The sequence below is a fragment of the Pinus tabuliformis genome, chromosome 3_2 (assembly GCF_031772625.1).
Source record: "Pinus tabuliformis cultivar Carrire ecotype Pingquan chromosome 3_2, CPIR1, whole genome shotgun sequence".
In the NCBI taxonomy this organism is placed as follows: Eukaryota; Viridiplantae; Streptophyta; class Pinopsida; order Pinales; family Pinaceae; genus Pinus; species Pinus tabuliformis.
Window position 1 is genome coordinate 1228447032 of NC_142302.1, and position 12735 is coordinate 1228459766.

A 12735-nucleotide genomic window follows, 5' to 3' on the forward strand; every position below is an offset into this window, starting at 1 on the left:
ATTAATGCCAAACATTTCCTCGTAATACCAAGCGAATACATCACATAATTCCTTAAAAAGGTAGGTGAAGCTTGCAATTTCCTCAGGAGTGCAATCAGCTCCAACGTGGATGTTTTCCACGATGCCTTTCTTGACATAAATATCGATGAGAAATGCCTTTGAAAGATTCACCATGTTCCCTTTCGAATCCAAAGCTTGGATAGTCATATAAGGTGAGGGGATGATTCCAAGTGTGTCATAAGACAGGATTTGAATGGGCATCGTGTCTGAATCAGATATCGAGACACGATGGTGAGAGTCCTCACAATGTCGATCTTTAAAACACATGATCTCTCAAATAGCTTCGTCCAAAGGTAGGAATTGATTGAGGAGATCATAAGAAGGAGAATTTATGGGAGGGGAGGAGGTATCGTTAGTCGTGACCAAAGTGACCAGAGATTCTGATGAAGATTGAATGGCTTGGTAGGTTAATTCAGCTGGTGATAGTGGAACTTGTTGTCCTTAAGCATAAATGTCTGAAGGGGCTGGGAGGATCAAAGGATCGGTCAGTTCGTGAGGAATGGGTGAAAACATAGAGACCGTCTGTGGAACCATAGGCAATGGGAGAGGAAAACAACCCATCGATGAATAACCCTTCATTAGACTGGTACCGATACTAACGTAAGAGTCAGGTACACCACCCACTAAGGGTATAGAGCTGCTAAGTGACGGGGAATAATCAAGGGTGCAAAAGGACAACTGGTCCACTATGACTATCTTTCCATCCAATGGGAATAGGATGATGCAAAAGACAATAGACACGTGATTGTCATGGTGTAAGTCCAATTGTGACCCAACAATAGATTATAGTCAAGCTTTCTATCTATGACTTTGATGTCAACCGTTACCGTTTTCCAACCCAAAGTGATGGGGTAGCTGGCTAGGTAACCTTTTGGGATGAAAGTATGGCCATCGAAAGCCTTAAGGGAATTCGACAATGGGAATAGGGTTGGAGAACCTGAAGAGAGCCAACATGAAGCTGACATGATGCAGGTTGAAGCACCTTCATTAACGACAATTCTATGTACTCCTCACCCTTTCGAAAATATTTGCACCTGAAATGCAAGCTGGTGTGAAAGGGGAGGTTTACACTTGTCCATGTCGAAAATTGCGAGCATGGAATCCTAAGGGTCAACCCCACCAATTGTCGAAAGCAAAGCATTCCTTTGTGTTGGATAGGATTGTAATACTTTGAGCGCCAACATAGTTGATGGTGCTTGCACCAAATCTTCTACAATATTGTAATTCTAGGCAGCACGTGCAGAACTATTATGCATTGTGCGATGAAGTGACCCTTATGGGGGGGAAATCACAAGATCAGAAACGTCCCTCTCGATATGAAGATCATTAGGTGGCGGTGTGTTTTGACTCGAGGAGACTTCCTCAGCATTAGCGACTAGAGCTCCATAAGTTTTGGCTCTTGTTTGTAGATCTACCATTTCAAAGGTGTAAATGATAGTTGGTCCTTCACCAGCTAATGGATGATGCAAACTGCTATTTCCCACTTGTGGTGGTTGGGGTTGGTTTGCAATAGTGTTGTTGCTGCTGAGTAGGGAAAGGATTGTTTAGGACCGAAAGGGTCATGCGAGTGTCCTTTTTAGAAATGAAATCTGTGCATTCTTGGAGATGCGGACAACGATATGTCATGTGGTCTTCCACATAGATTTTGCAAGGGAATTTGGTGGGTTTGTCCTTTCCATCGTTAGAGGGTGAAACAACCTTCTCCTTTGGGTTGTACTTCTTGGTTGACTGCTCTTCAGAAGGAGCGGTCTTTTTCTTATTTTTCTTGTTCTTATCGCCAGGTTTTTGTGTAGACTGCACAGAGTTTATCGCGGTGGTAGGAAGAGCAATCAATTTGGTAGAAGGGTCAACTGACAACTGGGCAATGTGACCACTGAGTTGTTTTACAGCAGCCATGGAGGTAGCACTGATAAATACCATCTGCGTGCACCCTAGGTTTTTGAGTAGCAGGAGCATTGGAGTTGCGAGGGTCATTGGGAATGATGTCGTTTAAAGTGCAAAACTGTAAATATATCAAATCTAAGTGTTGGGAATGACTAATGGATTGGTATTCCATCACCGCACCACCTAAGGCGACATCCTTAGCGATTTGAGGGAGTAGAGACTTGCAGAACTAATCCGCTAATCGATAGTCTAGGAGGGGAGATTTGACTAGCCTCCACCTACCTCTCCATTCATGGATATGATCAGAGATGTGGGTGGTGGTGTCCTAACATAATGAAGTGAGGAGTTTTGTCCCAGTTTCATAGTGGATGGGTAGCTGGAAGTGCTTCAATAACTGCATCGCTAAAGTGACAAAGGTATTGACTAACGCATGTGGTAACTCAATGTACCACTTGACTGCATTACCAGTAAGGATGCGGAGAAAGAGTTGTAGCCAGAAACTATCATCCACCATTGAGTTAGAAACACACCATAAATGATAGGTGTTGATGTGCATACCTAGATCCTCCCCTTGCTTCCCTTCGAACTTTGGGATGCCTGTCAGAATTTTATGTGGGATGGGGGGCCAAAGTAAGTTGTCATAGATGGGGTCATTCGTGATTTTGTAAAAGTTGGGGATATCAAGCATTGCCAAGAAAGGCAAGGTGTTTGATGCCCCTGAATCAGACCAAGGTGATGAAATATGACTTGAGGATCCTTGCATTCCTCCCATCCTGTTGTTCCCAATATTATACAAAAAATGTATGGAATAGTATTTTCGTTGGGGTAGAGTCGTGTACTATGGGTTTCCATAAGGATTGTTAGACTGGGGGTTGTAAGTGCCCGCAGGATAAGGAATGCCCACTTGACTCATTTCAGGTTGAGAGGGGTGCCCATATGGATTGATTGGGACCTTGTTGAGAGATCCCGCTCTTCACGTAATTAAATATAGGTACTTGACTGACATAAGGAGGGTTCATGTCAATCAATGATTGTCTTGATTGTCCTATAAATGGAGGGGGAACTATAACGTTCCCAACCGGTATGTGCATATTTGGAACATTGCCCCTAGGCATCTGAACTTGGGGCTTGGAGCTAAACAATGGATTCCAACCAAAGGAGTTTTTGACAGGACCCTTGCTAACCATGCTATGTTGAGCATTATAAGGAGCACTATATGTAGCATTTGTCGAAGGTCTAGGAGCTGACACAAAACGGGCAGAACCTGATATATACTGAGTTCCACTCGTGCTAGGTGTCATGATAGGGTTTGAAACTAGGATAGGTGGGATAACACGGTATTCCATGAGAGGTGTATTACTGACTATAAACTGGGGAGGTGGCGGTGGACCAAAAGTGTCTAGAAAATCCCACGACCCATTAGTCATCAATGGGATGGGTGGTGTAGGTCCAACAAAAGACATAGGAGGTACAAATGCAACTGGAATCAAGAGTTGTCCCAACAAATTTGTGATCGGAGGATTGTATGGAGGAATGAAACCTTCAGTAAAGAAATTTTCCCATAAGCTTGAATTGTGGGATGTCCAAACTGATTTTGTGTTAAATCTCGAAGATTGATTGCCCAAAGATGGGTAATTCAGTTCACTGGGGCTCGATGAATCCTCCATAATGAGTGGAGGAAGACCTAAAAACCATCTAGATTGACGATGAGGGCTAGATGTAGCCATGACGTCTGATAAATTTTATCAATAAATTTTACAGTGATAATTATTAAAATCTTGATGATAACAATCTGGCACATAAAAAATAAAAAATACACTAAGGAAATCAATCAACAAGCAGAGGGAAATGACCCTGTCTGATCACCACCGATCACTAGAGATGAAACCCAGTATCACAATAGATAACAGAGAGAGTTGAAAAAATGTATAGTTACGATTTCTCTTGACCTTCACCTGAACCTCAAATTAAGGGGCCAAGTACTCTCATGAAGACGAGCAACCTCCCAAAAATAGATGACAAAGTAGGTTCGTTTGTGTTATGTACCAGGGCAGTCCACCCCAGTCAGCTTGTGTTCATCCCTAAAGGTGTGGCCACTAAGGATACCTCAAATCACAGACACTACCAGGGGGGACATAGTCGCAGACAGTACGCTCTATGGGAAGGATACTTGAGTCCCCGACTTAGCTTCAATATCCCTGAAGGGATCTCCGATACACAAAATACTTGAAGGAGATGTAAGCGAATGCAGGCTACCTTCATTTACAGTCCAATGTTGTCTCGTATTTAGCTCGTATTTTACTGGTGTGTTCCTGGATAGTATGAGTGTAGAAGGATTTCTCTCATTAATGACACTAGTTTCAGTGTATGATCTTGGGCAGTTAACTCACAACTGCCCAACCCATGATCATAGCCAATACTAATGCGTGTTTACTCTAAAAAGAGTTGTTGATTGAATTTATTAGGTAGATTTTAAATGTACTTCATTAGAGTCTTTGGTAGGGGTGTTGACTTATGAAGTTATATGGGATTCTGACTCAAATAATGTAGAAACAATGCTTGTAAATTTTCACTTTCGATGAATAAGCTTCTTCTACAAAGGGAGAGTCATCCATACATCAATATATATACCATGCATATTGTTCATTAAAAACTAGCATAACTGATAGAACTAACAATGCACACTAACAACATTTGAAACCAAATAATGTAGATCAAACCAACTAAGTAGAAAACAGTAAAAATTTTGTATTTTTCCTTTTATGAAAAAAACTTTAAGAAGTAAAGCTATTTTCTTAAAAAAAAACTGTTTAGAACATTGATCAATCAAACTAGAAGAGCTGCAGATCCCTGATTAGTCTACAAGCAGATTTCTCAACCCATGAGGTCACAGAGCAGTCTATTTATCAAGAAATGACTAGCTAACTCTCTATACTAGAGGCTACAGAGAGTTACTTGCAGAGAGTCACTTTCAGCACTGATGCACTATTTGTGAGGCCACAGTGATTTATAAAGCACTGCTTACACTAGCAGAAAACGTTAGGGTGGAAAAAGGCTCAAAAAGAAGGTTGTGGGGATCAGATCTAGGGCTGAGCACTGAAATAAGGGTGTTGTATAGTCCTGAGTGGTCAGAAAGGGAATGAAGAAGTACATGAAGGCTTGGAAGAAAGAGAGATCTATGAACTTTTTGGGGAAAACCAGTAACTAAGTGTACTCCCTAGTGGAGTCGCCAATTCTGCTATAATGATTAATGCACACGTGCTTGGTGATATAGAAACCCTCAGGGATCTTCCCGGGATCCTTGGCAGATAGTCAGATTAGTTTCCACTGTCACAAATATGCATGCATATCTATGTTTAACAAATGAATATCAAAGCAGGAAGAAGGACTTATTACCTCATGTCTTAGTGTGATGTTGTTAGAGAGCGTAGTGTAGCTAGGTGGAAGACCCTTGAGCTAGCTCCAGATCAAAACCCACACATAGATAAGACAAGCATAATATCACAGCATAAAACCTTCATAAACAATGCATGAACATATAAAGATATCTAGTTGCATATATCTAAGCCACTCATAATAACGACATTGCATGGACATATAACAAATTAAAGTACAAACATCGAGGAGTGGAAAACACAATTGCAGTGATTAAAACCATCATTTGTATTAGCCTTCCCTTACCCCTCCAGCTTTTCTCTCTCTCTCCCTTCTTAACCTCTTCTAATGCCTTAGTCTGATACTATGCTCAATAGTGAAATAGACAATCATTTCAAATGGTTCGACATCTTCCACAATGGTCCTAGCCTTACATATATAGCATGTGAGGATAGGGTTTCCAAGTCCTTCCTGAGTTCCATTAGGAAAAAGCAGTGATGTTTCCATGTCTTTGTGCTCTTTCCCATTTGTAGAATCCATTAGGAATTAGTAATTCCTCCAAACAAGTCGAGTTCTGATATTTCCCTGCTTTTGTGAGCTTACATAGGAGAGAATCTCAGGATATTTCTTGGTCAACTTGTTCCCTTCACCCATATAAACTCATTTAGGTTCACTAACACTCTTCCCCAGGTAACAAACAAAATTACCCTAGGCACTAACGTACCCTTAGCCTTGCTAGGAAGCTTTATAAAGCAGGCTGCTAGTGCCTAGACATCGTTAGCTTGACAAATGGGCATGTGAACTTGGTCAGTCCTTCAGTCGTCATGTCTTTCTCCTTTGAGCTGGTGACGAGGTCATTTTCCTGTATAAAAAACTAAAGATAAAATTTTATGACTGCTTTGATAGATCAAATATTGATTATCAAGTATGTAATTTTCCATTCCTCTTGTATCAAATATTAGGGTCCACAGCCATGGTATCTAGTAGAAGCGTGTACTGCATAATATCCCTACCATATGGTGATCAAGCTTCTCACACTTACCAAAATATCTTTTCACGCCTTTCAATTCTATTAATTAAGCTAATTCTTATATAATATAACTAAAATAACAACAAAAAAGATTGCAACAAGTAAAATTAAAATGTCAACCGTCATTGTCTTTGATGTCCTAAATTCAATATCAAACGTAAAACACCCTACATGTCAAATGAAAATCTAACAACAACATACCACCCATGGAGTTCGTCGATTCCCAGTCAACACCTTCAAAGATGGTGCAGTCTGACAACAGATTACTTTCAAATAGGTGTTTTCACATGTCAAATCTAGTTGTAATTTTATATGTGTAAAACCACCTATTTGAAAATCGTACAAGAATAGATCTTACTATGTAGATACAAGTGTTTGTCCATCACGACTAAATGTAACTACAATGGAAGGAATACTTGAAATTGCTCATAATGTAAGAACCTATGAATAGGGGAAGTGTAGGGAAAAAATATTTGTTATCTTTAGCAAGAGAAGCTCTACATCCTTATAACTATGTATGGTAAGGTATCTCTTTGATTTTGAGCATATATGGGATAAATTTGAGTAGAAAATATAGGGTCTTAGCAGCTCCAAATGCTCCTATTTATATATAATCTTCAATTGTGTAGTGTCCTATTTTTCTAGTATAGTTTTGTCACTCCTATCAAGGATTATATATATATATATATATATATATATATATATATATATATATATATGATAGGTTGATCACTTGATTGAGGAATAATGTTTTACATACATAGTTATATTTCCTTTTATGTTTATGTATGACAGATTGATCAGTGGATTGGGGAACAATGTTTTATATAGTTATATTTCCTCTTATATGTGGCATCATTGATTATCTGTATTAGATGGTTTTCGTTAAGAAAAATGTTATACATATGTTTTTCTGTTTGTATATGATTTATGAAGTAGGTGTATGACATGGATGATGATCCAATATTGAGACACATATACCCATGGATTCTCATGGTTATGCAGAGTAGATGGTTAATTATTATTTATGGATGATACATGATTTGTGTCATTATATATGTCTAATATTGTACTAAGCAGGATGTGGTAGGGTACCTGGTCATTTTCCAACAAGGATGTTCAATTATGAATGACTATGGGAGTCATTACTTCAAAATAAAAAATGATTGTGGAAGCCATGCACTATTTTGGGTAAAATGTGATTAAGTTAATTTCATTATGAAATTCATTTGATTCCTTTGATCTATGAGATTGTAATGTGTGAAGGCCTTTGAACAAGGCCTTACCAGCAAACCATCAGATGGGTAAGAGCTCATAATCAGTACCATAAGGAGAAACACAAAGTTTCAAAGCACAGTAGATGAGAGGGCATGGAAATTAGGGCGTGGAGTCCTGAATCCAAGAAAGATAAAGACGTGGAGTATTGTATATTTAGGGAGCGGAGTCCTGAATATTTAAAAAGATCAAGTTGTGGAAGCTTAGATCTTTGGAGTAGATCAGGGCGTGGAGTCCTCAATCTACTAAGGCACGGAGACGCATGAAATAGGGGTGCGGAATCCTTATTCTCCAAAATAAAAATACCACTCATGGATGAATTTCCTTAAATAAAATTTCATTCTCACAATTCTGGAATGACATTCTAAAAGTAGAAAGTCATGTCCAACATCTCAAGCACAACTTTCCAAAAATAGTAATTTACTTTACATAAATTGGTAATCAAGCGGAGTTGAAGAAAAACGAATTAACTTATCATTAATCAATCCTAATAGTTCAATCTTGATTCAATCCTCAATATTATTAATATTGTTATTATGTTTTATGAGACTATGATATTATTATTGAAAAGGAATTACAAGTCAATTTTATCTCCTCAATCAATTCACACATCTCCTTCATGGCTCTCTCTCTCTCTCTCTCTCTCTCTCTCTCTCTCTCTCTCTCTATATATATATATATATCTTAAATAATTCATTATACTCTATTTTATGCACTCATCAAAGAATGGCATATTCTTTTTTCACTCATTAAAAATATGTCATAAAATATTCCTCTTAGGCTCTCTTTAATGCATATGTTACGCTCTCCTTAACTAAGCCATGCATAACTCTCCTTAATGGCATAAGTTACACTCCTCTAAATGGAATTCAATGCGTGCACATTACTCCTCCTTTATGACAAGAATTGGTTGCTCCTCCTATATATCAGTCTCATGTATTCTCACTTGGGATTAGGAGGCCAAGAGTGGAAGAGACTTGAGGAAAATAGTGAGAGGGAGAGATATGGAGAATAGCCAATTGCTTCCATAATAAATCTGAAATTATTGTTAAAATCCTAAGATCTCTAGCTATTGAGGTTGGCCTTGAGTGGTATTGAGAGGAAGTGAAAATTTGCTTCCTTAGTTTGCCTTGCAAATCTCTCTATTGTTGTCTTTTGGTACTACTTGTGAGCTTTTGAAGCTCGGGGGTTCCAGGGGGAAAAGTTCTTCCTAGATATGTTTGGAAGGAAAACCGGGTGGTTCACAATGAGTTGGTAAGGATATTGGAGCTGAAGCATACTCCCATTTTTGAGTTGTATAAATTCACTATGAGGTATGTTGACAACATTATATTTTGTTTCTTTTTGTAGTTCATTACATGGTTTTGCGTATTTGGTTGTTGGTTGAAACTTAGATGTATATCAAATGTTGCACACTAAATGTTGAAGGAATTTTGCAATAACTGTAGTTTATTTTATGTAAGCTTATTTTTGTACAGTTTCATTGCAAGTTGCTTTACATCATGTCTTAATGGATGAAGCATTCAAACTACCATGAGTTTTATGAAAACATGTTAATATCATAAATTCGGGTTTTCCTTCTCTTTTTACAGCTCTAGATAAGTTTTCAGAGTATATGTTTGACAAAAGGGATAAATGAGATAGTATGAATTTGTTTTTGGTTGTGGTTTTAAATATTCGCATTTCTGGGCATTTATATTTCGATTTATTTTAACTCAGGGGGTATTTGTACCTTAAGGCCATGTCGCCCCATCTTTGATTTCAAAAAATAGAGTTTCCGAATCTGGTTCTGTAATCTTCTATATTTTAAAAATTTGCTGATGCTGCCTGGTGGTTTGTCTTGCTGCTTTCTTTGTAGCTATGATTTACCTGGTAATCTCTTTTTCTGAAATTAGACTGTTATATAAACTTGGAATTATTATTTTAAAGTATCAATGGTTAATACATTGATAGTTTAATAAACTTGTGACTGCTTGTTTGATAGTTTAATAGTTAGCAGCTTGTTTTGTGACAGCTAACTATTGTTCAAAATTCCCAATGGTTGTAGCTACATCGCTGCAAGCTATTTGTAAAAATTCTTAAATATTTATAGTCATTATGTGCCTAAATTTTTGTATATGCAGTAATCAAGATGGATGACAGTTCTACTTATGTGCCTAAATTTTTGTATATGCAGCAATCAAGATGGATGACAGTTCTACTTATATATTAGGTTCACTTCTTGGCATTACTGAAAAAGAAAAAGAAGTTATGTAATATTAGATTCTTGTTAGTTAATTTTGGTGAAATTGCCTTAAGGGTTATGGTTGTAAGTGTTTGACAAAATGCCTCAATGGCTGTACATTTCATGCTTGCAAATTGTTTTACATAATGCTTCAATGGTTGTAGCTAATTACATCTATGAATCATCTATAAAAATGACTAAGTAAATTTAGGATTTGCAACCAAGGTGTTTTTGGAAATATCTCAAAGAATAACCATGATGCTTCCGTTGATGTAAAAGTCCATGGAAGGCAAATTGGTTAAGTGAAATGTTGTAATTGTTAGCTCACATATGAATCATAATAATTGGAAACCACTCCTTTAGAAGTTGAATTATCTTTTTTTTTCTTCCGTTTGTTTTACCAAAGAATTCATAGGCATATTATCTAGAACAAAATCAAATTAGTCACTCTTAAACACTCTTAATTTCAATAGAATGAACAATTAGCTTATTGGAAATTGTGGTTTGTAAATATTGATATTATTTATCCCACTAAAGACTCTATCATTTAAATGTGATTTTAAGACTTATGGTTGTAAGTTTTGGATCGTGAGGAACCATGACTCTATAGTCTTAATGAGAAGTTTAATATTACCATGGGTTAGTTAGTTAGTAGAAATTAGTATGTAGTGTAAAGAATACCATATATATATATATATATATATATATATATATAGATATGTATAACCTTGCATTAACTTTTACATCTTAAAAACTTAAACTTAAATCGCATTTTGAGTCAACCTTAGTATAATACTGATGGTTGGTAAGGTGGGACCTTACAAATTGCATACAAATACCCTATATTTTACATGACATAAATTGCTTCTTCTAAGATGCAAGGGGTTGGTTTGTAGAAGCTCAAACTATACACAAGAATTATGAAGTGATTAAAAATCCATTCATAGTCTCTTTTGATCTACTGTTCCCATAAAAAGTGGCCAAAAATCATGGGTTGGTTTTCCATTTGGTTGTCAGTACAATATCATTATAGTAAAATGATTTGTTACAAACATCACATCAATAAGTATATTGACATAAAAAAATTGAGTGCATTTCCACTTCATGATCTTTTTCTCTTAAAACAACATTTTTCATTGTTGTTAACAATATAGATGTTGGAAAGCAGCTAAAAGAATACTTCGTTATGTTCGAGGTACAGTTCAGTTTGGGATTCATTACGGTGCCGAAGCATCTCCTCTATTGGTTGGTTTCACTGATTCCGATTGGGCTGGTGACCCTGATGATCGGAAGTCTACTGCAGGTTATGTGTTCACTCTTAGTTCAGGACCTATTACATGGTCTTGCAAGAAACAAGGTGCCATTTCTCTTTCTTCAGCAGAAGCAGAGTATCGTGGTGCCGTAGAAGCTAGTAAGGAAGCCTTGTGGCTTCGTCAGATCCTGCCAGAGTTTGGCTTTCAGCAGCAGCATCCGACTACACTTTGGTGTGATAATCAAAGTGCCATTCAACTATGCAAAGATCCATTCCAACATCAGCGCAGCAAACACATTGAACTACACATGCACTTCATCAGAAAGCTCATTCATGACCATGTTCTTGAAGTGCAATATTGTTCAACAGATGATCAAGTTGCAGACATCTTTACAAAGGCTCTCACAGAGGCGAAGTTCACTAAACTTCGATTTATGGTTGGAGTTCAGGAAGTTGTCACTAAGGGAGGATAGGCTCTAGTGCCTCCTTCCTTCTCCTATTGTGTCATATTTGTAAATCCTTCAATCATATTCCAAGTTGTTCTTAAGGGCGGATGTTAGGATATTCTGACACATAGGAAATAGTTAAGTACAACTTGGTCTAGTATAGAGTTAGGTAAAGTGTGTTTCTTTACTATGTACATTTTGTAACTTACAATCCGACAGTCACGATATGTAGTGATCCGACGGTTCATTCTCTCCTCGGTATTACCGACACTTGATCTGTGGCTTAACACCCAATTGGTCCATGATCTCTATTTAAATAGCATGGAGGGTCATTTGTAGCTAAACCGTTCATGAGAGAAGCTTATGTAAATTTTCATTCTTTTATTAATAAATTGCCTGAAGTGGCCGCGTTGGCTCAGGCTGTGGACTGTTTCCCTCTTTGAGGGTTTTAACCACGTCAAAAGTACTGGTGTATTGATCTGCGATCTGTTTGTGAGTGGTGTCCTTTGGTGTTCTGTCTGAGGAACTTACCCTGTAAATTCCTACAAGATGACCATATGATACTTTCCCAATTTCCACTACTTGTGAGATCAATAAGATCCATGATTATTTAAAATATGTTACAACCCTCTCACCAAATATCCAACTAATTAGTGTGATTATTATCCAAATGAGTGTCTAAGGTAGGTGATTGGATATATGCCCTTTTAGCATGATTTGAATACATCCTCTTTTATACAACATTGTTAATAATATTATGATAATTCTTGGCTTTCAAAACTTTTGTTACCCATTCATCAATAATATTTATATCAAGTTTGGGGAACCTCTAATAAGTTTTCAGGATAAATGGCTAAAATTATGCAATGGACTTCTCATTGTCATATTTTATTAGCATGATTAATTATACATGAAATAAACTCAACATGTCGTAGAAGTGTTGATTTGTCTACCACATTTTGAAAATATGACCAAATATTATGAGACACCCTCAAATCAATATCCTACTCTCCCAAATATAGAGAGAATTATAGGTATTCACCACCTTTGAACATTTGATATATGACGAACCGCCCTCCCCCCATGGACTTTTTCCTACACACAACCCACACTTAATATCTCCATAGAAAGACATACTGAGAATTTTCCAATCTCAGGGTTGGTCAATGTTTCCCCATCTTGGAAAATA